Here is a 27,384-nt window from a genome sequence, read left to right as displayed (position 1 = left end):
CTGCTCAACGTCCCCGTGGTATTGTTCGTGGCTGCGGGGAGGAGGAGGACTTGCCTGATGTCACTGAGGAAGAGCAAGAGGAGATGGAGAGTACGTCTGGATCCAATTTTGTGCAGATGGCGTCTTTCATGCTGTCCAGCCTGTTGAGGGACGCCGTATAAAAAAAACGCAAGGGGAATGAGCTGTACTGGGTGACCACACTGCTAGACCCTCGGTATAGGCACAAAGTGGCGGACATGCTGCCAACTGACCAGAAGGCAGAAAGGATGCAGCACTTGCAGAACAAGCTGGCAACTATGCTTTACAATGCGTTTAAAGGTAATGTCACAACACAACGCAAGAAAGGTACCACTGCCAGTAATCCTCCTCCGATGTCCACGCAGGCAAGGACAGGATGCTCCAGCGATCTCATGGTGATGTCGGACATGCGGACATTCTTTAGTACAATGCCTCGCCTTAGCCATTCCGGATCCAAACTCCACCAACGCCTGGACCGGCAGGTAGGCGACTACCCGGCCTTGAGTGTGGATGTAGACACTGTGAGCAGCGATGATGAACCCTTGGACTACTGGGTGCGCAGGCTTGACCTGTGGCCAGAGCTGTCCCAATTTTCCATCCAACTTCTGTCTTGCCCTGCCTCAAGCATCCTGTCAGAAAGGACCTTCAGCGCAGCTGGAGGCATTGTCACTGAGAAGAGAAGCCGCCTAAGTCACAAAAGTGTTCAGTACCTCACCTTTATCAAAATGAATAAGGAATGGATCCCGGAGGGCTACTGCCTGCCCGAAGACTAAGTCAGTCCCCACACACAGCATCTCTGCCTGCAGGCTGCTTGACTGCCTTCTCCGCCACCACCACCAGGGTCCTGGACTCCTGAATTCCTGAATTTTTAAGGCCGCTGCTAGCAGCGGCCACTATACAAATTTTTCTGGTGCGTGTACATGCCTGCCTAATTTATCTGGCTGCACTGCGGCTGCAACAACAAAACAAAAGGCATGTACATGTGCCCATTCCCCTTCGTGATTATTACCTTGCTAGGGTGAAGGGGCTTGCGTATCACAATGAAGCAATGACCGCCGCATATATGAGTGTCTCGGGGGCGTGGCACACCAAATATAATAAGGTCGTTGCTTCATTGTGGACAGACCAAATTTGATCAACTGGACAACTGAGTTTAGGCATGATAAAGGGTTTTTCACCAGCGTGCTAACTGTTAGCACCGCTTTGTGAATCGGGCCCCATATGTTAACCTGAGAGGGCAAACACAAATATCCTTTTTTCGCTACAAACTATTCACCGACAGAACAGTTAGGACTATCTCTACTGGAAATATGTAGACATTAATTTGGTCCTAACATGTATATATTCATTGCATCTTCCCTTCTCCTTTTTTTGCCAACTATTTTTAATGTATTTGATAATAATAATAATAATAATTAAGGATAATAATAATAATACTTTACCAGTAATATTAGATTAAAACAAATCCCTTTGCTACTATTGTTTAAGATAAATTATATCCATCAGCTATAAGCCATACTTAGCTCATAACACATTTTGTAATAATATAAAAACCTATTACTAGTTTGTGATGATACAGTATATTCAGATTTATTTTTACAGAATAAATAAATAAAATAACTACAATAACAATAACAACAACAAGAATATTATTACTACTACTATTATTATTATTATTATCATTATCATTGTTATTTTATTTTTTTATTTTGGAAAAATAAAGCTGAAGCTATCATCCTGAACTAGTAATATGTTTTCATACTTAAGTACAATATTACAAAGCATGTTATGAGCTAAGTAGGGCTTATAGATGATAGATATAATTTATCTTGAAAAATATTAGCAAAGGGATTTGTTTTAATCTAATATTAGTGGTAAAGCATTCTGTAATCTGGTGCATTATGTGGACAATGTATGAAGAGAAGGGATCATCTTGAATTAGCATGACATACAAACCGGCTTTGTATTTTATCAGATTCAATGTTAGTGTGTATCACTGATTACTGGTAAGAATGTTAAGGACACAATGGGTCTGATTTATTAGGGTTTTCTCAAGATGAAGATCATTGGAGAACATAAGTGACCCTGAAAACTTGACCTGTGAATAATTCTTTTTTTTGTTTCAGTAAATGTAGGCTATCCTGATTCCTGACCAAATTAACTAAAGCTCTTCCAACTGGTGTGTGTACTTGACTAGATTCTTACATATAGGCCTCGATTCATAAAGCATTCCCGCATGCGGGAATGCTGAAAACGGCACACTTTACCGACCACACAGCAGAATCTTTATTCATAAAGGCTTTTTCCGCATGAAAAGCCGACTTTCGCGAGCAGAGTGATAAATCACCGCCTTGCGCGGTGATTATCATAGCAAAAGTAACAAGTAGTCAATTCATAAAGATTAGAGGTAGCAGTATGCGGACGGGTATTACCGCTACCTCTGATGTGGCGAGAAGCGTGCGGAATACATTGCAGTGAATGGGACAGACCTCCCAAGCAGCTGCAGAGAGAACACCGCATGGAGGGATTCCGCCTGCTTCTCCCGTTTCCGCATGTCTCCCGACAGCCTAACGCCTGCCTACAGCGGAATATCTCCGCACGCCTGTCACAACTAGCAAAATTTTTATAAATTACCACCCTGAAGGCGGAAATACCGACAGCGGTGTTTCCCCGCTCGACGTTACCTTCCCGACAGCACTTTTATGAATCGAGGCCATTGTATTCCAGTTCAATAACTTTTTGTTCAATAACAAAAAACCAAAAAGAAGCACAAATAAGTCATTGATTGACTCATATCATTTAAAGCAGGGGTCCCCAAACATTTTGGGTCGAGGGCCGGGGTATACATAAAATGATGTAGAAGTCTTTGCGGGACAGACAGTGAAGCATACCCAGGTGACAACCTGAAGTATTCATCAGAAACCAATGAATTACTGCATTCTCTATGTGGACCATCAATATTTAAAGATGTAGCTGACCGCATCTATAATACATCTTTTGTGTGGGGGGCCAGTAAAAAAGCCTCAGGGGGCCACATTCAGCCTGCGGGCCTTAGTTTGAGGACCACTGATTTCAAGTGAAGAAACTCACTTCAGGTTAGATACGTACCCAAATAGTGGGAAGACTCTGGATACCATAGAGCCTTTCAAGTCCTCGGTGTGTCCGCCATTCTTGCGCCATCCCCGGTTGAAGTAATCTGACCTGCTAGATAAAATACTGTATTTTTCACTCTATAAGTCACACTTTTTCTCCCTCAAAAGTGGAGAGGAAAAGTTTCTGGGCCTTACAAAGCACATTCTGCATCTCTGAAAGCCCCAGCAGGTCAGCGTTACTTCATGCAGTTTGACTGTACCATGTGTCACCTGCAGAAGGGGTGACACCAAGCTCGAACTTAGAAAGCAAAGCCCTATAAATAGTTTGATGCCTGATGTACTCCCCTTTCTCATACATATGTATATATGTATATTTTTGCTGTATATGTATACTGTGGGTGTATGTATATGTATGTGTAGTGTGTGTGTGTGTTTGTGTGTTGTGTATGTATGCTGCATGTATATGTATATGTATTCTTTGTGTGTGTGTGTGTGTGTGAGTATACTGTACTTGTATATGTATATGTATGCCGTGTGTGTATATCTATGCCGTGTGTGTGTGTGTGTGTGTGTGTGTGTGTATGCTGTGTGTGAGATGTTTGCATATGTATGCAGTATTTGTGTGTGATGTGACCTGGCGCCAGCCCTGCAGTGACATTCCAGAAAATGTCTGAGCTCCTTGAAGACTCACCTTGTTTAGAATATTTATTGTTTCTGGATTTCCATCTCTAAACCTAGGTGTTTCTTATGGTCCGGAGCAATAAGTATGGTAGCTCTTCGATAGAGATGGGCCGAACGGTTCCAGGCTAACATCGGGTGGTTCGCCTTCGCCGGCGAACTTTCCCGGAAGTTCGATTCGCCCCATAATGCTCTATGAGAGTCAACTTTGACCCTTTGCATCACAGTCAGCAGGCGCATTGTAGCCAATCCGGCTATACTAAGCCCTGGAGCCCCACTCCCCTAATATAAGGCAGACTCCGGCGGCCATTAGCCTCGCTCGTGTGCCTGCTAGAGACAGAATAAGGACAGCTGCTGCAGACTTGTTCTCCTAGGGACAGATTATTCAGGCTCTTGCCTTCTTAGCTTGCTTAGCTGAATCTTATTGCTATAATAGCGCCCCAGAAAAGCTCTTTTCAGAGCTCATCCTGCTCGTGTGATCAATTTTTTTTTCTGTGTTTGAAACTGACACTTGTGTTTTTTAGACAGCATTGCTAATTCATACTGTGTGTCCCACTGCCAGCAGCAGCACATTCAGTGACTACCTGTGTGTGTGTGAGACACTTGTGTTTTTTAGACAGCATTGCTAATTCATACTATGTGTCCCACTGCCAGCAGCAGCAGCACATTCAGTGACTACTACCTGTGTGTGTGAGACACTTGTGTTGCTTAGACAGCATTGCTAATTCATAATGTGTGTGTCCCACCTCCAGCAGCCCACCAGCATTCAGCAGCACATTCAGTGACTACCTGTGTGTGTGACAGGGAGTTGCACATTGTACTACCCACCCAGTACTGCATTTACCTACTACTAGTACCTGTTGTGTTTAGTTAACCCACCTCATCACTGCATACACCTACGTTTGTGTTGAGTGAACCCACCTCGCTACACATAACTACCTTTTGTGTTGAGTGAACTTGCCTCACTGCATATAACTACCTTTTAAGTTGAGTGAACTCACCTCACTGCATATCTACCTTTTCTGTAGAGTGAACTCACCTCACTGCATATAACTACCTTTGTGTTGAGTGAACTCAGCTGACTGCATCTAACTACCTGTTGTGTTCAGTGAACTCACCTCACTGCATATATAACTACCTTTAGGTTGAGTGAACTCACCTCACTGCACATAGCTACCTGTTGTGTTCAGTGAACTCACCTCACTGCATATCTACCTTTTCTGTTGAGTGAACTCACCTCACTGCATATAACTACGTTTGTGTTGAGTGAACTCAGCTGACTGCATCTAACTACCTGTTGTGTTCAGTGAACTCATGCCTGCCTGCTGCCCTCCTTGCTTGGATGTGTGGTGGGAGCCGTTTGTTAGGCTACAACTCCGGACCGGAATCACACCAGGAAGGGTTCCCCCGCCATTAGCCATGGTCAGTGGTCATGATGGCAGACTTGACCTCCATAACAGATTCTCGCCGGAGACCAACCTGGTGAATCGCAGTGAAGGCACCATCAGACTTGCCCTCCATAACGGATTCCCGTTAAAGGATTTAAAGTTGATTCATTACAATTAGGGCCTCAAAAGGTCCTCCTGAGTCCTGTATTGTTATTTTTGGTCACTACCTCGGGGTGGGCGTGCATGCCTGCCTGCTGCCCTCCTTGCCTGGATGTGTGGTGGTAGCCGTTTCTCAGGCTCCAACTCCGGAATGCAATACAACCATCTACATTTTAAAACAATTTAAAAATACAACCATCTACATTTTCAAACAATTTAAAAATACAACCATCTACAGTTTCAAACAATTGAAAAAAAAGGCAAAAAACTTGCCCTCCGTAAAACATTCTTGGCAAATGCTTTCGACTTGGTTTGTCTTCCGCTGGGTCAAGGGTCCATCTGATCACAGATGCCTGGTCTGCAAAGCATGGTCAGGGCAGCTACAGCATGGGTCTCAGCAGGCTCCCACTTCGGGCCGGAATCCAACCTTCATTCCCCGCCCATTACCCGTGGTGACAATGCCAGACTTGCCCGCCTCCATATGATTCTCGCGAAAGGAATGTGGTGTCATCTTTGCCTGCCATAACTGGTTCTCATTAAAGGATTTAAAGTACATTCATTTCAAATACAGCAAGCCCTCGATAGTCCTCCTGTATTGTTATTTTTGGTCACTACCTTGGAGCGGCATGCCTGCCTGCTGCCCTCCTTGCCTGTGTAGTGGTAGCCATTGCTCAGGCACCACACCAGATTCCATCCCTCATTCCCCGGCAATTACCCGGGGTCACAAATGGCAGACTTGCCCGCCTCCATATGATTCTCGTGAAAGGAATGTGGTGTCATCTTTGCCCGCCATAACTGGTTCTCGTTAAAGGATTTAAAGTACATTCATTTCAAATATAGCAAGCCCTCGATAGTCCTCCTGTATTGTTATTTTTGGTCACTACCTCGGGGCGGGCGTGCATGCCTGACTGCTGCCCTCCTTGGATGTGTAGTGGCAGCCGTTGCTCAGGCTCCACGCCGGATTCAAACCCTCAGTCCCCGGCCATTACCCGGGGTCACAATGCCAGACTTGCCCGCCTCCATAGGATTCTCATTGTAGCGGTACTGAACAAGTACCGCTACAAGTAGAAAATGTAATTAAAAAACAAAACGTAAGCTTTTTAACAATGCCATGGAAAGTTGAGAAGGCAGTCACACATTACCTGACATCACTGAGTGAGGAAGAGCAATCTCGCCATGTTGCGCAGTAGTCCAGCATGGCCGTCACTACACAAACAGCTGGTAACTTGCGGTGCATTACACAGTTAGTTTGGTGCATCAGTGTGAAGCAGTACTCTAATTACACTACCTGATTGATGTATACACATGCAAGATGTTTGAAAGCACAATAGGCCTGCAATTTAGCATTCAATGTGATTTCTGCCCTTAAAACGCTGTTTTGCTTCACATCCGGGACTTTTGGCGTGTATCCCACTCCGCCATGCCCCTCTCCAGGTGTTAGACCCCTTGAAACATCTTTTCCATCACTTTTGGGGCCAGCATAATTTTTTCTATTTTTCAAAGTTCGCCTCCCCATTGAAGTCTATTGCGGTTCGCAAACTTTTCCGCGAACCGAACCTTCCGCGGAAGTTTGCAAACCCGGTTCGCGAACCTAAAATCGGAGGTTCGGCCCATCACTACTCTTTGAGACTCTTTTTGCAGCCTTCAGAACTACTGGAATCCCTGAGTAGTTCCAAAGATGAGCACATTCTTTCTGTGTACACACACTCAGGCTCATGCATGCCCTGTAAGGATGTGCTCATTTTTAGAACTATTCAGTTCCAAAGGCTGGAGACCCAGCCAGTCACATAACTTCAACCAGTGAAAGTGCAAGACCGTTGTCACTGGCCAAGGACCTGGAAGGCTTTATGGTATCTAGAGTTTTGCTATCTAAAAGATGGCTTAACGTGTCATTTTGGCCTCTCACTTCATACTCTTAGCAGGGAAATAAATAGCAATAAAAGTATACCACTCTTACTAATGCTTTCCTGAGCTATATGCAAGTGTTTTATTGCTGTCTATATATCTATTTGATGGGTTTTGGTGCACATATTTAGTATGTATGGTAATGAGTTTAGTGCGGCCTACATGTAGTACTAATATTGGTAATGTTATATTATCGATGTGATACTGTTTATCACTTAGCTTGAGCCAAACAAAATCTTGACCTATCCTCTAACACTAACTTTCCTATCCTTCACCTATCATGCTATCTCTCCTGTTCTCAACACCTTACACTAACCTCACTGCCACTACACCTAACACTACTGCCAGTACACCCGACACTAACCTTCCTGCCACTACACCTAACACTAACCTCACTGCCACTACACCTACTTGCCCCTACACCTAACACTAAACTTCCTTTCATTACACCTAACACTAACCTTCCTTGCACTAGACCTAACACTAACCTTCCTTCCACTACACCTAGCACTAACCTTCCTTCCACTACACCTAACACTAACCTTCCTTTCATTACACCTAAGACTAAATATTTAGAAAAAAGCAAAAACAAATAAATGAGTTTCTCATGAGACTAACAGATAGAGTCGACAATACAGGTGAAAAACAAATACAACTAATATCTATAAATGGTAAAACAGCAGTTTCAGATTATTGAAATGGTTTAAGGAACACTGCTACTGCTATTATTAATATTATTATTTCAAAGGGAATCATGTTGTACTTGTTAAAAATTGCTGCTATACTTTTTTTTTACTGTAACTTTGTAAGCCTTTGGTAGGTGTCTAAAATGTGTTAAACTGGTTGCTGGAAGAAATTTACTGTGATAGTGATGTATTGCATTAATGAACACATCATGCCAGAAATGGATACATTCAGCATTTATTTGGTGAGGTCACCTTCTCTTCAAAGAATGATGCCCTGGATGAAACACTGACCGTTGGTGGGAAAGGGTAATTGAAAATGATGCTAAATTTTAAAGTCACCTACAATTTTCAAGGTTGTTAAATTCAGCTTAAGACAAATATTGCTTGGGATAATGTTTAGTTTTAGGTATATCATTATATACTGTAATCTTTTAATTCTTTGTCAACAGTCCACATTTAAGTATTAATATATAAAATACATGACACTAAATTACATGCAGCTACAGTAGTACATTAATTATGTTAAATAAAGTATTATTTCACAAATTAAAAAATACATTTCCACATCACATCCTGAACTAAAACTAAGATGTTTTGCAATTAACTTGCAATTGAGGTAAAACCATTGCCTTCAATGAAAAAAAGTAGAATTGGGATCCAATCAGATTTCAAGTAAAAAATTGATTAGGACTAATGAAATAACAAGTCAGAAAATAACAGTTGTGACCATCGATGCTTATGGACCACAGCAGTTTTGACTTGTTAGCTATGTTCCTTTTGATCAGTATTTATGATACCTAAAGTTGAAGTCAGAAGTTAGTAAACACTTAAAGAGAACCCGAGGTGGGTTTGAAGAATATTATCTGCATACAGAGGCTTGATCTGCCTACACAGCCCAGCCTCTATTGCTATCCCAAACCCCCTTAAGGTCCCCCTGCAGTCTGCAATCCCTCATAAATCACAGCCACGCTGCTGACAAACAGCTTGTCAGAGCTGGCTGTGTTTATCTCTATAGTGTCAGTCTGCTGCTCTCCCCGCCTCCTGCAGAACTCCAGTCCCCGTCTGCATCCCTTCCCTCCCTGCTCATTGGAGGGAAGGGACGGGGGCAGGGACCGGAGCTATGCAGGAGGCGGGGGAGCAGCTGAGACTGACACTACAGATGTAAACACAGCCTCACAGCACGGCTGTGATTTATGAGGGATTGCAGAGAGCAGGGGGACCTTAGTGGGGTTTGGGATAGCAACAGAGGCTGGGCTGTATAGGCAGATCCAACCTCTGTATGCAGATAACATTCTTTAAACACACCTCGGGTTCTCTTTAAGGGCCGGTTCAGACGGATGCTTGCGGAGCGTTTACCGCAAGCGTTCGGAACGACGCGTTAAACGCTTCCATTCAAGTGAATGGGAGCGTTTACACTGAGCTTTTATGCGTGTTTACACGAACGCGGCGTTCGGGTCCCGATTTTCACTTGTGTTCGTGGCCACCCTGGAAGCTACATGTAGCTTCCAGGGGTGGCCAACCGCGACGGCTAGAGTCTCCCTAGGGGAATAAAAATGCCGACCGCATCCGGACGCGACGCGAAGGCTACTGAAAGCCTGACTGCGCAGCCGCGCAGCAGCCGCCGCACGTCATCAAACGCGACGCCGGGCAGACGTCCGTCTGAACTGGCCCTAAGGCTGGTTCATGGGTGCTTCTGCTGAGCTTCTGCTCAGCATCTTGTTCAAACGCTGTGTTTTTTTCAGGAATGCCAGCATTTAACAGCTAAGCTTGTAATGACTTTTGAAGGCTTTTAATGGCTTTCAGGAGAGCGTTGTGTTTTTTGTGCTTTTGCAGGAAGTATCAGGAAAGGCTAGGATTTTATTGGCTTTCATTGGCTTTCACTGGCTTTTATTGGCTTTCAAATGCCTTCTAGAAGCTACATGTTGCTTTTGAGATGAGATGCTGGGATCTACTGACAGGCTTTCATGAAAGCCTGTAAAAGCTTATACTAAACACTCCCATTAACTTGCATGGGACAGCAGTAGATCCTGAAAAACGTTACTTTTAAAACTCTGTGTTTAATGCCAGCAAAACATCCATGCGAACCAGCCTTTAGGGTGAAAGATTATTTCACATTTATTAACTTCATCGCAATTGCAGTGGGTCACAGGTTTACTTTTAATATTTGGTAGCATTGTCCTTAAATTAATTAACCTGCGTTAAATGTTCTAGTTGGGCTTTCACAAGCTTCTTACAAAACCTTCCAGACAACTCTGATATGAATGTAAAAGGTTTGTAGACCTGCTTGCTTTCACATTGGTTTTCAGTTTCTGACGTCAGTGAGGACAAATGCTCAAATGTCAATTACCCCGTCCAATGGCATAGGAGACAGAGCAGCTAGCAGTCAAATTGAAAGGGAATCCACACTCTTGTGGTAGGGAAAAATGTCTCCTTTTACTGAGGCAAAAACAGTGTAGCTTAGATAGGTAAAATGAAAACATGTTTCGGACTGCACATCCTTAAAGGGAACCCGAGGTGAGAGGGATATGGAGGTTGACATGTTTATTTTCTTTCAAATACTGAAGATTGCCTGGCTATCCTGCTGATCCTCTTCCTCTAATACTTTCAGCCATAGACCCTGAACAAGCATGCAGATCAGATGTCTATGACAAATCTGCCAAGATTAGCTGCATGCTTGTTTCAGGTGTGTGATTTAGAGACCCTACTAACCAGAAATATCAGCAGGACTGGCAGGCAACTGGTACTGTTTAAAAGGAAAGAAAGATGGCAACTTCCATAGGTGTCACATCTCAGGTTCCTTTTAATCATAGCACTAAGTTACAGACATCCATCAGCATATTCAAAGACACACCCACTGTGGGTAGGCCCACAGGTGAGCTTGTAGGTTTCAAAAGCACAAAAAACACAACGCTCTTCTTTATTTTAAACATTAACCCTAAAAACATATAGGAGATGTACTTAGTTGTATAAGAGAAAGAAACACATTTATTCTTAAATGTAAAAGGATATTAATAAATAAGATTCAAATCCTATCTAGAATTAAAACCACCTGGAGTCCATATGCCAAGTATCATGATCCAATGGCTTCCCACAGAAGCAACCACCCGGGGAGGGGTGGTGGTGGTGATGTGTGTGTGTGTGTGTGTGTGTGTGCGTGTGCGTGTGCGTGTGCGTGTGCGTGTGCGTGTGCGTGTGCGTGTGCGTGTGTGTGTGTGTGTGTGTGTGTGTGTGTGTGTGTGGTGTGTGTGTGTGTGTGTGCTTGTGTGTGTGTGTGTGTGTGTGTGTGTGTGGTGTATAATACTTTAGGTTCCATGGAAAGTAACATCCCCCATGCCACTGCTGCGTACATGACTGAAGTGTTACATTATTATCAGTATTCCAAGATTGTACCATTGTAGTAGATCCTTTATTACTAGTGGAAAAAGGGTACAAGTATGTTGATGATAATTTTTTTGTTATCTTGCAGGGAGCATAATGTCAAAAGGCAGCCCTCTCGCCTTATGGCACTGGGTCCCCAGTTCGAATCCCGGCCAGGCCACTATCTGCATGGAGGTTGTATGTTTTCCCTGTGTCTGTGTGAGTTTCCTCTCAGCACTCTTGTTTCTTCCTATCCCAAAAACATAGAGATAAGTTAATTGGCTTCCCCCTAAATTGGTCCTAGCTATGACACATACACTACACGATATAGACATATGTCAATGGTAGGGAGTAGATTGTGAGCCCCTCTGAGGGACAGCTATATACTCTGTACAGCGCTGTGGAAGATGTTGGCACTATATAAATACTAAATAATACAGTACAGACTTTTTCAGATATCAGCATTGGAAGCATTGCAGCATTGCTAGGGCAGTATTACAGTTACTTCTCCCTATGGCAGTGATGGTGACAGTGCCCTTATGGCCTGTTCTGTCGTAGTCAGTTTGAGACTCAATGATTACAATAAAGGCTCCTGACAGGGCGCATAGGGCAAAGAAGCACCATTATCATCAATGCAGTGAAGAGAGTTGACCATAATACTTACTAAGCACTGCTTCTGATGTATATATCATCAAGAGGTGAGGTGAGTGGGCACCAGACATTTGGAACAGCTTCCTTGATCAGTCCAATGAGCACATCAATTGCAGAGGATGTATATCTACATCCTTGAGGCCAATTTCACACTAGAAACCAGCGTTATAGGTGCAGCGGGATTGGATGATCACATTGCATCATAACGTTAAAAAAAGCCTTTAGAGATTTCCGCGGCAATGCGTGTCAATTTCTACTCTTGCTGCATGCCAAGCCATAAGTGAGGCTCTCTAACGCTCACTTACTGTGGTGGAAATATGAAGTTCATGGAAGTGTATTGACAAAAGGGTAATGCAACGCAATGAAAATGTCCCAGTGTGAAAGAGGCCTGAGGCTTACACTTGGTACACACATATGATTGGCCAATTTTACCACATTGATGTAGTATGAGAGTTTACCTACACAGTCTGTTCATATTATTCACAGTCTGTTGACCTTCATACTACATGGAGATGGTAAAATTGGTCAGTGACCAATCAAAATTGGATATGTGTAAGCACCCTTAGGCGTCTTTCACAGTAGGACGTTGCGTTTTGATGCGACGTTAAAGTCGCACCGCAAATTACAACGCAATGCCCCCAAAAAGTCACAAAGCAACTTAATGCCCCGTTATCGTCGCATACAGTAGACCCATACAGGCAATGAAAAGTATGCTACCAAGTCATTACTGAGCATGTGCAAACAGTCCAACACAGCTAATAACGTGTATAACGCACAGCATGCAGCACTTCCTAATAACGCTACACGTTACATACAAACGCATCGTTTGCACTGTGAATGTCACACAGACTTAGTTTTGCTTTGTGACTTTTTGGGGGCATTGCATTGTAATTTGCGGTGAGACTTTAACGTCGCATCAAAACGCAACGTCCTACTGTGAAAGAGACATAAGACATAGTCTCTAAATTTCAGAGATTCTTTTACCAGAACACTCACAAATGATATCCAAGCATTCAGGGCCTGCTTGAATGATTGAATTGTATTTGCTTATGATTGGAATTATAATTGATTTTGATTGGTGGTTGAAGAGGAGCAATATCTGCTGGATATGTAAATGCTTTTTAGGTCGTCATTAGCAGTGCAGCTCTATTCATGTAGTTTATTTTAAATTAAATGTTCCAACCCAAGCATTGGTTATAATAAATGTATACAATTATATAACAAATATATCATTTATTTGAACTTTACATTCTTCAAGATTGCAGTATGTTCAGAATAAAAACAAACAAACAAAAAACAAACAAACATTTATTATAGTCTGTAATGTATAAATAAGTGAAGGGTAGACACTAAAAATAAACCAATTAAATGCTGGTGTATTATATTTTAAATCAATAAACCTAAAACCCGTGTTAAATTAATGTAAGAAAAAACAGCCAATGGAGAGCAGTGTTAAACAGAAACACCTTTGTATGAAATGTATAAGGAAAAAGGAGCATTTAATCATGCAAACATTTTGGCAGACAATGGTACACAGCAGTCGACATCGAATAGTAATGAACGAAGGGAAGCAAATTTGAGACAGACCTGGACTCTCTACAATCGTTTTATAGAATCTATTGCAGTCCAACCAAAATACTATTAATACATGTGTCAACACAATGAGTAAACTTCATAGTGTGAATGCATTTGAACAGTTTAAGAAATGGAGTGAAGAATTTCCTTTGGGACAGACTTTTCTTTTTCACTCAGAGATTCTTCATTATGCTGGCATTGTGATACTTCTCTTTTATTTGTGTAAAGATTAAATTGCACATCCTTCACAGTGCTTTTTCTGCTCCAACTGTCATAGGTCATTGACCTTCATGGAAGTGAGATAATAGATACACCGTCTGTTATTTGGGCTGGTGGTGTTCTTCCACAGTCCAGTACTCCTCTATTGTTAAATTCTGAAAGCAATTAAATAAAAACTTGATGAAACAACACCAACTTTAGCACTGTATTTTATAGGGTTACTTTTATATTATTTAATAAAATCCAGATTAAATGTATTATGTAAGCTGAATACTGATTTTTTAAATCCTAAATGCACTGGATATATTTTTTTTTCAGGATTTGAACATGTTACTTTTAATACATTTTTTTGAGCTAAAAGATGTTTTAGCATACACAATACTACTGAAATGTGAGTGACAATAAAAATACCAGTTAGACATAGAAAACTTAGTTGTGTGCTAAAATAATCATTTTCTTAGTAATTTCATCATTCAAACCCATAAAAAATTAGTTTTGAATAGTGTTCAAAGATGCTAGGACTTTTTTCTGCTGGCTGCATTCTCATCAGGGATTTTTTTTTACTTTACTTCTTGTCTATTGGACCTTCATGCTCCTTTATGGATTATGAATCTTCATGGCCCCAAGGAAATGAGTGATACGTGAGAACTATTAAAATCTGATAAAGTGATTTGTGACAACTATTAAAATTTTATAGGCTTTTTCACTCTTCACAACTCTGATAAAAGGTTTTCTTTGAAAGTAGACCTGAACTCTCGCACAGGACTGAAGGAAAGCATAAAGAAATGCATCCTGTATGTATTTAGAGAGTTTAGCCTGTACATTTGACCTGCGAACTGTAATTTGATTTCTTAGCTTTGACAGCTGGCTGCCTCAGCGAGCAGCTAATTTGTAAACATAGTAACTATGTCTGCTTCCAGCGGTGGCTGGATAGTGTAATGATTAAGGTCTCTGCCTCTGACACAGGAGACCTGGGTTTTAATCTTGGCTCTGCCTGTTCAGTAAGCCAGCACCTATTCAGTAGGAGACCTTGGGCAAGTATCCCTAACACTGCTACTGCCTATAGAGCGCGTCCTAGTGGCTGCAGCTCTGGCGCTTTGAATCCGCCAGGAGAAAAGCGCGATGTAAATGTTCTGTGTTTGTGTTTGTTGGTTTGTTATGAAAGCAGGAAGTAGACACACTGCAGATTTATTGCAGGATTTGTATCAGCTGTAACAAACAAATGTTTTTATTTATAGGTTATTATGCTGTTGCTGTTATATTTTATAGCAGAGAGGAAGTTCTAAGTTCAGGTCCGCTTTAAACTGTCTTCTCTGAGTTGCAGAGATTTACCTACTTCCTCTCAGGACAGGAAGTAAAAATTCTTTCAGCGGGGAATACAGATTCCAATTATACTGTGTATTTTTTTTTTTTGTAATTGGAAAACTAAAGTAAAATGTTTCCTACAGTTAAAATTGAAACACATTTTCATAGCTTTCTTAAAACTGTGACATATTGGTAATTTAAGTTGAACCCAATTCCAGTGGCATAGCTAAGAAGCCGTTGACCCCAGTGCAAGTTTAGTATTGAAGCCCCCAAGCATGCTATAGATAACAATTGATACAACACACCAAAGCCAATCAAGGACAACCACAGTGTCAGAGGTGCAAGAAGGGGATGGAAAACTGTGTGTTAATGATGAGTACTATTCAAATCAACTATATAGGTGAATATTATCAGCAAAGGACCAATAAAGAGCTAATACTGTGTTGGAGGAGTGGGCTTCTCTAGCCCAAGGGCCCCGATGTGGTGGTTACCTCTGCAACCCCTATTGCTATGTCACTGCCCTATTCTCACATGAGCCGTCCCAGATGCCTAACCATAAACGACCACCCCACTAATGCCGAACTCTAACCAACCCCCCACTAATGCCTAACCATAACCAATCCCTCTACCAATGCCTAAACCCTACCCCCCCCCCCCCCCCCCCAACACACACACACCACCCACCACTACTCTCAGGTAGTGATTTCAAGATTCTGAAGATGACAGCAACTTTTGTGTCTTAGTACTTTTAAAATCCCCATGGGTGTTGCTATGCATGACAAGGGTGTTTTTTGTCTGATGACCCCCTGGGATGTCCCAAATTTTTGGTGCCTCTTGCTCTCCAGTTTTAGTCTTCTCCCATCATAGTGCTTCCTTAAGCCCCCAACATTGTTTTTTTGTATTCATTATAGTACCCCTATGTTAGTACTGCCCTTATACATACTTTATTATAATGCCCCCTATACTACCCCATTTAATATAGTACATCTCATGGTACTTTGCCTTATAGCAATGCTGCACTGTAAATATTTTCTTCATTATTGTGCACCCTTCTATTCTATTGCCCTCCCATTAGCAAAACATGTAATTTGGGTGTCCACTCTAGCAGCATAATTTAGGAGCGAAAGGCTCCTGTTAAAGCCTAGGAATGAAAGGGATTTTGTTTAGGAGAGTTAAGGTTAGGCATGGGGGTTAAGGCTAGGTGTCTGGGAGGGGGTGGTTAATGTTAGGCAGGGAGGAGTTAAAGTTAGGCATCCAAGGGTGGTTAAGGTTTGACATGGGGGAGTTATGGTTAGCCACGGAGGGGAGGTTAAGGTTATGCGTCTGGGGGGGGGGGGGGGGGGGGGAGGGTGATGGTTAAGGTTATGCATGGTAGAGAGAGTGTTATGTGTGTGAATAGGGTTACATTTCACTGTAGTAAGATATCGGTAACATTTACTGATGTTTTACAACAAATGAGACATACCAATGTAAGTTAGCAGAACATCAGTAAAATACCAATATTGTTTTATCAGCTTTTTTTGGGTGCCCACATTTTCCTGCACCTCTATTTTATGCACGTGGCCATGTGTGCTCTGCTTATTACTTCTGTGTACATTGCCTGTAGATTAATTTAACCCATAATCAATAAAAGACACTATTGTACATTCTGGGAACTGGAGATCCAACCCCTGCAAGTAAAAGTGTCTATAATGTTGGTAAACAGAAGGCCTTTTTCGACAATTAAGCTGCTTGCCACTTGTGATCTGATGCCTGGTACACGCGATAAGATTTTCTGGCAGAATCTTGCCAGATCGATTATTTCCAACATGTCTAATCTGATTTCCGGTCGATTTTCCGATCAATTTTCTGTTCTCTTCTATGCAAAATTAGATTGGACATGTTGGAAATAATCGATCTCGCGGTAAATCTGCCAGAAAATCTCATTGTGTGTACCTAGCATTAGTCTCCTTTTAGGTGAATCGTAGATATGGTAGCTAATCAAAACTGTTATTTCCACTGTAGAGAACAGATTGACATTTTTATGGCAATCATAAAAAATGGTTTTGATACATATAGAGACTCCAGGTGTTTGCATGCTGTTTAAAATATGTGAGGCACACACACATCACAAACATAAACACACACACACTGTGAATTTGTGCGTCTGACACTATGCATATGTCATATAATCCAAGTTACAAATGTTTCTGACACACATTACATACTTTTGTTACACTTGTTTTGCGCTGAATTCAGAACTCTCCCAGATGTTACATCCCATCTTTTATGGACTGCTCCTGCGAGATTAAAACACTTTATTATTCTCCTCAAAGTCATACCACTGTTTAAAGCAAAGTTGGTAGATTTTTTTTTTTTATACTCTGGCTGCTCCCTTGAGTTCCTAACATGAAAATGTCCTTCTTAATGCTGTGATAAAGCTAGTGAAGTACAGAGACGTTTCCGTAATCTGTAATATGAATCTCATGCTTTGTTTTCCCAGCATTTGTTGCTATTCTCCACTCTGTAAGCACGTTTATCGAGGTCTACCAAAAGCCCAGAAGCACATAGGTCAGAGAACAGCATTTTGATGGATTATGGGATTGTAACTGTCCCTGCCAGCTGACAGCTTTTATTGGCTGGGAGGATGAGCCTGTAAACCTTTATATAATTATAGTATTAAAGCCACTGTGCCTCTGTGTTCCTGGCACTTGTTCAGGGATCAATGTGAAGATAATTTCAAAAATGAATAGTAAGTATTGATCGTCCCTTGGTGGAGTCTTATCAGTGTCTAAAGCAGAGTACTGTAGATTATAACTTCAATGTCATTTATGATGATATGATGCGTATTGCAGAATAGCAATTGAAACAAAGAGGTGATTTAATTCACAATGGATTTTTGCAGCGTGATGGGTAATAAATCACAATCTGGGTAATTTTTAGAAATGAACACATGTTGGCAGTGGTAGTGGGGCAGTTCCTGAGAGATCTGAAAATGACCAGTGAGGGCAAATATCAGCAGAGTATCCTTCTGAATGATTGGCCCTTAGTTGATTCTGACATTCAGATGACCTTGGGGCCTCAGACAGCAGCTGCTGGTTAATTTTCTTAGATACAAATAACACGCGCTAGGGAGTCACCAAAAGACATTTATTAGTAATGATCCAAAATACACACTTCGGACGCAGGTCTGCTGCCTAAACATTCAATATGCCACTCATTCCTCACGCATTCAGAAGGGCCCTTCTAAAAATGACACAAAAAATAAAAAGAAAAAATGTAAAAAAGAGAAATAAGAAATATATAAAAGATATAAAATATATCGGGCAATACAGGAGATAATGAGTTATTGCTCTCCTTATAGAAGCATATGTATCCTTTCAGCTGTATTTGAGTGACGCTAATGTCAGTTTCCTTATAAAAAATAGATTTCCATCATTTTTTATAAGGAAACTGACATTAGCGTCACTCAAATACAGCTGAAAGGATACATATGCTTCTATAAGGAGAGCAATAACTCATTATCTCCTGTATTGCCCGATATATTTTATATCTTTTATATATTTCTTATTTCTCTTTTTTACATTTTTTCTTTTTATTTTTTGTGTCATTTTTAGAAGGGCCCTTCTGAATGCGTGAGGAATGAGTGGCATATTGAATGTTTAGGCAGCAGACCTGCGTCCGAAGTGTGTATTTTGGATCATTACTAATAAATGTCTTTTGGTGACTCCCTAGCGCGTGTTATTTGTATCTAAAATTGTGCTATTTGATTTGGAGGGGTTGAGGGAGCCCCTTTTATAACACGCAGCTGAGCAGTGGTTTACTACTGTGATTAGGTCCACCCTTGCGCTGGGCTTGTATACATATATTGGTTAATTTTCTTCTCAGAGAACATAGTGTAACTTTCTATCTGTCTGCCAATTACCTGACATATCCAACTTATCACCTTATATTTTTTAAGATATTGGAAGCACATCCGGCTTTTGACATTCTAGCCATTTATTTTCTGTAGTACACATGGAGTTTGCAATGGCACAAATACAAAGAGGACACAGCGTTAAAGTGTAGAGAAATAATAATAATTCATAGCGGTTAATTGCATAGATTATAATAGGTTAAAGCAGAAATAAAACTATTTATATTTGAAATAAGTATAACTGCAAACCAGTTCCCTGTGGAATTTTATTTTTTAGTGTAGTGAATTCATTGTATCTAGTCAATCACAGATGAGATGTGCCACATGTTTTAGCAGAGCAGTTTTTTTTAGGTTTTGGGCCTATTACAGATCGCCAATCGCTATAGCAAACACTCAGAGTTTTTGCTAGTGTGTAGTGTTTGCTACAGAGATTACCTGCATTGTGAATGATGATTGGAAGCACTGTACAATCTAGTGCCGGTGGTTGTACAGTGCTTCAAATTTGTGGGTTTTTTTTAACTTATTTTGTATCATGTGTAAATAAAGTTTTAAATATCTACCAGGCCTCCAAATGTTAATTTCCACTGGCTTCTGGAGCATAGCCCCACCCCGTAGCACAAGAGGTCATAGGTGCTTCTCTGTCTCCAAATAGAGAAGTGTAGATGATCTATTGTGCTAGAGGGGTTGGCTAAGCTCTGGAAACCAGACCTCAGAGGACCTGGCAAGTAGTTACTAGCTACTATTGTTTGCATTAAAGGGCTATTGCTCCAAAAATGCTGCAGGATAGCGATGGTCAAATCTCAATTGTGGATGCGGGTTCACCTTCATTCACTTGCTTCATCAGCATAATGCTTTTTGGGATTTCTGGTGGTGATCCCAAAGCGCAGCTGAAAGCTCTCTACTGGGCCCCAGGCATAATTCTGTATTATTGTATGACAAAGACAGAACCTTTAGGTAGACTACTACAGCTGTACAATGGGGAGACTGCTGAGGAGAAAGCCAACATCCTGAGCACCCTTTGCAAGCAAATGTCTACCCTGACCAACTCCATCAAAGAGCTCCAAGCCAGATACGTACAGTTGGAAGGATAGATTAACACCCTAGCCAGCAATGGTCAAGCTTTCATTCCAGCCCCTGCTCCTGCTGCTGCACAAATTCATATCCCTGCACTGGCTGATTCCATTCCTGGTCCCGAAGTTCCAGTCCCAGAACCAAGAGTACTAGTACCTGAATATTTTTCTGTAGTCAGGAGCAAACTTTGGACCTTCCGGCATTCCTGTCAACCTTACTTTGCCCTCCAACCTTGCATCTTTGTGCATGAGGAAACAAAAGTTGGGTTCATAATTTCTCTACTGCAAGGGGAGCCCCAGTCCTGGACTCATTCAGCTTATGGATCAGAAAAGTTCAGCTTTGGCCTCCATTGAGATTTTCTTACCCACTATGGCAATACTGTATGATGACCCCCAACAATGTGCCACAGATAAAGCTTCCTTCCGCAATCTCAGGCATGGCAGAAGACCAGTAGAGGCTTATACATCTGAATTCCGGTGGTGGGCTGTGGGCATTGACTGGAATTAATCAGATTTAAAACACCAGTACTGCCTTGGTCTATCTGAATCTCTGGAGAATGAATTTGCCTGGGTTGGAGTAACTGCATCCTTGGACAATGTGATACTAACAGCCTTCCAGATTTAGCGTCATCTCCGGGAACGACAATTAGAATTATCTAACACCATTACCTCACATCCGCTCTTTTACATAGTTATTTGGGTTGAAAAAAGATAAAGGTCTATCAAGTTTAACCTCCTCAACATCCACTACACCAACTGACCAACCTGAGGCTATGCAATCGGGATTAATACAGCCCTCAAGGAAAGAAACAGAAGAAGGCAGGGATGGCTCTGCTATTTCTGCGTTAATGCGAGGCATTTCATTGGCTCCTGCCCAGTGCATTCCCCAGGTAAGGAAGTTGATCACAAGACCTTGTCTCTTCTCACTATTCTACTGACCACTTACTATTTTGTTATCCCTATTTCCTTTAAGCTTCCAGGAAAAATCCTTGAAACATCAGCTATCATTGACTCTGGAGCATGTAGTTGTTTCATGGGCTTAGTTCTTTCGTTTTCCACTACTCATCTGTTACCTCAAAAATCCCAAGAAGAACCCATTTATATCCACCTTCCAGGTGGCTCCTCCATCACCTGTGGACCAGTGACCATGGAAATCATTCCAGTCCCTACAGATATTCTGAAGAAGCACCAGGTATTCTGAGGAAACACCAGGAACTACTTAAAGGAAACCAGAAATATACAGGGACCTTTAAAATAAACATACCCCCAAAAATGTATGCCAAATACAGGCTATTCCTGTAATTTTTGTTGCTATCCTGTGCACATTTCATTCTTAATTTTTTCATCTTTATCCTGTCTAAAATCCAAGATGGCTGCTATCTGCTTCCGGGTCAGTGTCACTGCATGTAAAGTTCTCCATCAAATAATGGGTAGCAGGAAAAAAGGGTGCAGGATGAGGGTGGGCAAAAAGGGCGCCGCCAGAGACTTTAATGCAATTATTGTTAATACAGCGAAAAATGCAGAAAAAAGGGCGCTGCGAAAAATATCGTTAACAACATTATAACATTATAGTTTTGAAGTAGTTATCATTTTAGAAGCTTGCAACGTTATAGTTTTTTGTCATATTATTTCGTTTATATGTACAGATTTTACGTTATCAAAGATATTACCATTTCTATGTGTAAAAGGGTGTTTCTGCAGAGGGAATGGTAAGGGTTAGCAACACCAGGGGGAGTGGTTAGGGTTAGGCACCACCTGGGCGGCTGTTAGTTTTAGCAACACCAGGGGGGGTGGTTAGTGTTAGGCACCACCATGGGGTGGTTAGGGTTAGGCACCACCAGGGGGGTTAGGGTTAGGCACCACCGGAGGGGTAATTAGGGATAGGCACCTCCAGAGGTGTAATTAGGGTTAGGCACCACCAGGGGAGTGGTTAGTTTTAGGCACCACCAGGGGAGGGTTCTGTGTGAGAGTAGGGTTGGGTTAAGCTGTATTGTTGAATTACGTAACGATTTTTAACATTAATATATTTTCGTTATTATTTCCCATCTGTAATTACAATGGTGTTCATCGTTAGCCAAGTTTCACAACGATATTTATTGTTATCAGATTTCGTTATCCACCCGTGCCATTTCGTTATGAAGCCAATCCCTTTTTTTTCCACTGCGCCCTTTTTTCCTGCATGATAAAGACAAAAGAAATACAGAGAGCCCAATATAGTGTAGTATGCAAAACAAGGAGTTGGAAATGAAAAGTATATAATGTATATACTCACAAACATGGGTTACCACCTAGGTAACCACTGTATAGGCAGATGAGGAGATTAAGCCTGTCCTCACTCAGGATTAAAAGTCGCTCTCTGTAGATAAGGAAAAAAATGGGGATCAACCCCTCCACCAGGAGTGGATATTGGTAATGTAAGAGTGAACAGAGGCGCCAGCAGGATAATAGGTTCTAAAAGGCTTAAAATCCCTCAGGAGGTGGTGGTGGACTCGCCTCCCCGAAGCAGACAAGATACTGTCAGTTTTATGACAACAGGTTTATTAATATACGCCAAAACAAACAGTGCAACACGTTTCACGGATATGTTCCCACTTCCTCAGGCAATAAACAGATAGGAGTACACGGTAGAGACAAATAGCGTGTCCTTAGACCAATGTATATGTGTGCTGATGATTTTTGGTGTATAGTTACGTTAACGTGAATAATGGGTAAACAATGCTGTGGTTAGAGGTATATTGGGAGAGGGGGTGAGGGGCTGTGCGGAGATTGTTATAAGGGTAAAAATCTGTAATGGTCAGTGATAGCTCAGGCAATATAGTAGTCAGTACTTTATTCAAATGTGAGAAACAGGTGATTGGTGCACACTTATACTTCACAGGAGTACTCCAAAGTGATAGCCCTTAGAGGCAGGGGCTATCACTAGATAGAGAGTGGTCGTACAGGCGAGGTCAGTAGCAGATCGGTCAAACGGCAGTACAGAATCGTGAGGCAAATATCAGAGTTTATAAACAGGCAGAGGTTGGCAGCAGATCAGATTGACAAAGGTACAGAATCGTGAGGCAAGAGAATAGTCTATAGCAGGGGCGTTTCTAGGGTCCTTGGAGATCGGGGGCACCTGTGGGCACCAGGTGGGGAGGTATATGCGGCGTGCGCAGTGCCCCGCAGCAAAACATGGGCATCGCCATGAGGTAAGTGGGCGTGACCATGGGTGGGGCCAAATGTACATGAACTTAGCAGCGGTGTAAGCTACAGATAACGGGCCTGCCCATCGAAATATTGGATGGAGCCCCCTGTCCTTTATTTAGATAATTTACAATCAGTATAGGCATAGATCAAAGATGTATACACACATACAATTTTGATTGGTCAATCACTGACCCCCAATTTTACCACCCCCGTGCAGTAAGTGGGCCAACAGACAATGAATTTTATGAACAGAGCTAAAATTGGCTAATCAAAATTGTATGTGTGTACCAGGCTTTACAGCTAATACTGTACATACTGAAAGTAGCAGGGATCAGCATACAATACAGCTGGTTTACAATCAGTAAAGGCACAGAGTAACACCTTACACTGTACACACTGGAGGTAGATCAGCACACAGTGCAGGCACTAGAGAACAGCGTATACTGTACTGTACATACTGTAGGCAGCAGAATTCAGCACACTGCAGCTAGCGTGCCAAAAGTATGAGGATCACGTTGTGCGGTGCGCACCGAAAAATGGGTGGGCCATGGACCAGAATATAGGTGTGGTAACGGGTGGAGACAAATTTACATGAACCTAGCAATGGTGGGACATTAGATTATGACAGTGGTGGCGAACCTTTTGGAGGCCGAGTGCCCAAACTGCAACCCAAAAGTCACTTATCTATCGCAAAGTGGCAACAGCCATTTAAACTAAATACTGTACAAACGTTTTAACTCATACATGAACATTATGGAAAATCCAAGTTGAAAATAAACTGTGAAGATAAACAATTTCATCCATCCTACTCCTGAAAAATGTATTCAATTTTTTTAGAACCTCCCAGTTTTATTTTCTGTTTTAAAAAGCTAAAAAAGTAGGTTTAATGCTATTGTCTCATATGATAAGGATTCAGCTTTTCCCATAGTCTCGCAGTTAGCAATCATGTGACCCCCGACAAGACAAATTCAGCAATCATGAGGCCCCCGACAAGACAAATTCAGCAATCGTGTGGGCCCCGACATGACAAATTCAGCAATCGGGAGGCCCCTGACATGACAAATTCAGCAATCGTGAGGCCCCTGACATGACAAATTCAGCAATCGTGAGGCCCCCGACATGACAAATTCAGCAATCGTGAGGCCCCCGACATGACAAATTCAGCAATCGTGAGGCCCCCGACATGACAAATTCAGCAATCGTGAGGCCCCCAACATGACAAATTCAGCAATCATGAGGCCCCCAACATGACAAATTCAGCAATCATGAGGCCTCCAACAAATCATGAGGCCCCCAACAAGACAAATTCAGCAATCGTGAGGCCCCCAACAAATCATAAGGCTCCCAACAAGACAAATTCAGCAGTCATGAGGCGTATAAATAGACAGCATTTCACATAAATAGGCAGAATGCCCCCTTAATATGGTAGCCCCACAAGTTAGGTAGTGAGTGACAGGGACCCCCAGGTTAGCTAGTGAGTGACAGGCGCCTCCAGTTAGGTAGTGAGTGACAGGGACCCCGATAGTGAGTGACAGGGAGCACCTTTAGGTAGTGAGTGAGTGACAGGGAGCCCCTTTAGGCAGGGAGTGAGTGTCAGGGAGCCCCTTTAGGTAGTGAGTGCCAGGGAGCCCCTTTAGGTAGTGAGTGAGTGCCAGGGAGCCCCTTTAGGTAGTGAGTGAGTGCCTGGGAGCCCCTTTAGGTAGTGAGTGAGTGACAGGGAGCCCCTTTAGGTAGTGAGTGAGTGCCAGGGAGCCCCTTTAGGCAGTGAGTGAGTGCCAGGGAGCCCCTTTAGGCAGTGAGTGAGTGCCAGGGAGATCCTTTAGGCAGTGAGTGAGTGCCAGGGAGCCCCTTTAGGCAGTGAGTGAGTGCCAGGGAGCCCCTTTAGGCAGTGAGTGAGTGCCAGGGAGCCCCTTTAGGCAGTGAGTGAGTGCCAAGGAGCCCCTTTAGGTAGTGAGTGAGTGCCAGGGAGCCCCTTTAGGTAGTGAGTGAGTGACAGGTAGTCCCTTTAGGCAGTGAGTGAGTACCAGGGAGCCCCTTTAGGCAGTGCGTGAGTGCCAGGGAGCCCCTTTAGGCAGTGAGTGAGTGCCAGGGAGCCCCTTTAGGCAGTGAGTGAGTGCCAGGGAGCCCCTTTAGGTAGTGAGTGAGTGACAGGTAGCCACTTTAGGCAGTGAGTGAGTGCCAGGGAGCCCCTTTAGGCAGTGAGTGAGTGCCAGGGAGCCCCTTTAGGTAGTGAGTGAGTGACAGGTAGCCCCTTTAGGCAGTGAGTGAGTGCCAGGGAGCCCCTTTAGGCAGTGAGTGAGCGACAGGGAGCCCCTTTAGGTAGTGAGTGAGTGACAGGGAGCCCTTTAGGCAGTGAGTGAGTGCCAGGGAGCCCCTTTAGGCAGTGAGTGAGTGCAAGGGAGCCCCTTTAGGCAGTGAGTGAGTGCCAGGGAGCCCCTTTAGGTAGTGAGTGAGTGCCAGGGAGCCCCTTTATGTAGTGAGTGAGTGACAGGGAGCCCCTTTAGGTAGTGAGTGAGTGACAGGTAGCCCCTTTAGGTAGTGAGTGAGTGACAGGTAGCCCCTTTAGGAAGTGAGTGAGTGCCAGGGAGCCCCTTTAGGCAGGGAGTGAGTGCCAGGGAGCCCCTTTAGGTAGTGAGTGAGTGACAGGGAGCCCCTTTAGGTAGTGAGTGAGTGCCAGGGAGCCCCTTTAGGTAGTGAGTGAGTGCCAGGGAGCCCCTTTAGGTAGTGAGTGAGTGACAGGTAGCCCCTTTAGGTAGTGAGTGAGTGACAGGTAGCCCCTTTAGGCAGTGAGTGAATGCCAGGGAGGCCCTTTAGGCAGTGAGTGAGTGCCAGGGAGCCCCTTTAGGCAGTGAGTGAGTGCCAGGGAGCCCCTTTAGGTAGTGAGTGAGTGACAGGTAGCCCCCGCCACCACCGCTCCTCCCTTACCTCGCACTTGCAGCCAGCAGACCTCAGGATCAGCGGCGACCCGACCAATACGAGTGGGCGCCGGACGCACCCGCTCTATATGCGGAAGTGATGCCACTTCCGCATATCAGTGCGGGCGCTGGGTCCTAGCGCCCGCACGATTGGTCGCCGCCTAATCGAGGTCTGAGTGACGCGGCGGCTGGAGGGAGCCGCGGACAGAGGGGGTGAGCGGCGGCTGGGCGGCGCCTTTCAGAGACAGGCGCCTGGGTGCAATGCACCCGCCCAGGCTCGGCCCTGTGGGCACCCCTGGGGAAGAGATCCGTGGCACCCCAGGACAGATTGGGGGCACGTGCCCCCCAAAATAGGGCTAGCGACGCCCCTGGTCTATAGACAGGCAGAGGTCGGCAGGAGATCAGATTGGTGAAGGTACAGAATCGTGAGGCAAGAAAATAGTCAGAGGTTCAGGCAAGAGGTCATACACAATAATAATCAATACAGTAATAACAATATAAATCCTAGGCTAGGTGTGAATCCCTGAGGTCCTGCCGGTTCAAACACACAAGGATCTGACTAAGGTCTGAGCACTAGCACCGAGGTATTCGCAACAACAGACAAGGAGCAAATGACATCTCCAAACTTAAATACAGAAAGCAAATTCTAACTACCCGCCCAGAGGGCTGGACCAATCAGCAGTGTGTGATTGACAGGCTGGTGTCAGCTGACCGCAGGATTTAAGTTATAAAGGTCCTGCCGCCCCGTGCGCGAGCGTGCAGACCTTATTAGATGTGCAGGGGAGAGACCTGTCTGCCCCGATCCCAGCAAGGAGGCCTGTGATGGCGTGACGGCGAAATCCGTGACCTCAGACGCGGAAGCGGCGCCCGCGTTGCAGTCCGCAGCGGAGGTAAGACCGCAATTGCTGACAAAATTGTAGTGAAAGGGGGGGGGGGGGAGGGAGGAAAACAAGGAGGCAGGGGGACTGTTAGGGGGGGTTTAGGGAGAAAATAAGGGTGGCAAAACACAATTCAATCAAATGTAGTAAAATGCAGTAAAACAGACTCAGGATTCAAACCCTGGTCTCCCATGTCAGGGGCGGTGCCCTTGACCAGTACTTTATTCAGCCACTGCATAGATAGACTTTTGTACATATTTGTCTACTTTCTGTTCTCCGAAGTTATACAACCACATCCCCTCTTGCTATTGGCCCAACATAAGTTGCATAACCTGTCCCCTGCTCCTATTGACCCACAAACACGCCCCCCCAGCTTGCCTCCTACCCAACCATAGAAACACATTACC

At 43.4% G+C, this 27,384-nt stretch overlaps 1 long non-coding RNA gene across 1 annotated transcript in view; it reads right to left on the bottom strand.

Moving 5' to 3' along the window:
- Positions 1-13,707: 13,707 nt before the first annotated feature.
- Positions 13,708-27,384, bottom strand: part of LOC137517674 (uncharacterized) — a 52,219-nt gene continuing 38,542 nt past the window's right edge. Inside the window, exons 3-4 of the long non-coding RNA XR_011020622.1 lie at positions 17,241-17,312; positions 13,708-13,883 (exon numbers count right to left, since the gene is read on the bottom strand). This is a non-coding gene — a long non-coding RNA (uncharacterized lncRNA). The remainder of the gene's footprint in view (positions 13,884-17,240; positions 17,313-27,384) is intronic.

Source organism: Hyperolius riggenbachi, chromosome 5, assembly GCF_040937935.1.
Source record: "Hyperolius riggenbachi isolate aHypRig1 chromosome 5, aHypRig1.pri, whole genome shotgun sequence".
Taxonomy (NCBI): Eukaryota; Metazoa; Chordata; class Amphibia; order Anura; family Hyperoliidae; genus Hyperolius; species Hyperolius riggenbachi.
Note: the sequence above shows the minus strand (reverse complement) of the source record. Positions and strands in the feature narration are given on the sequence as shown.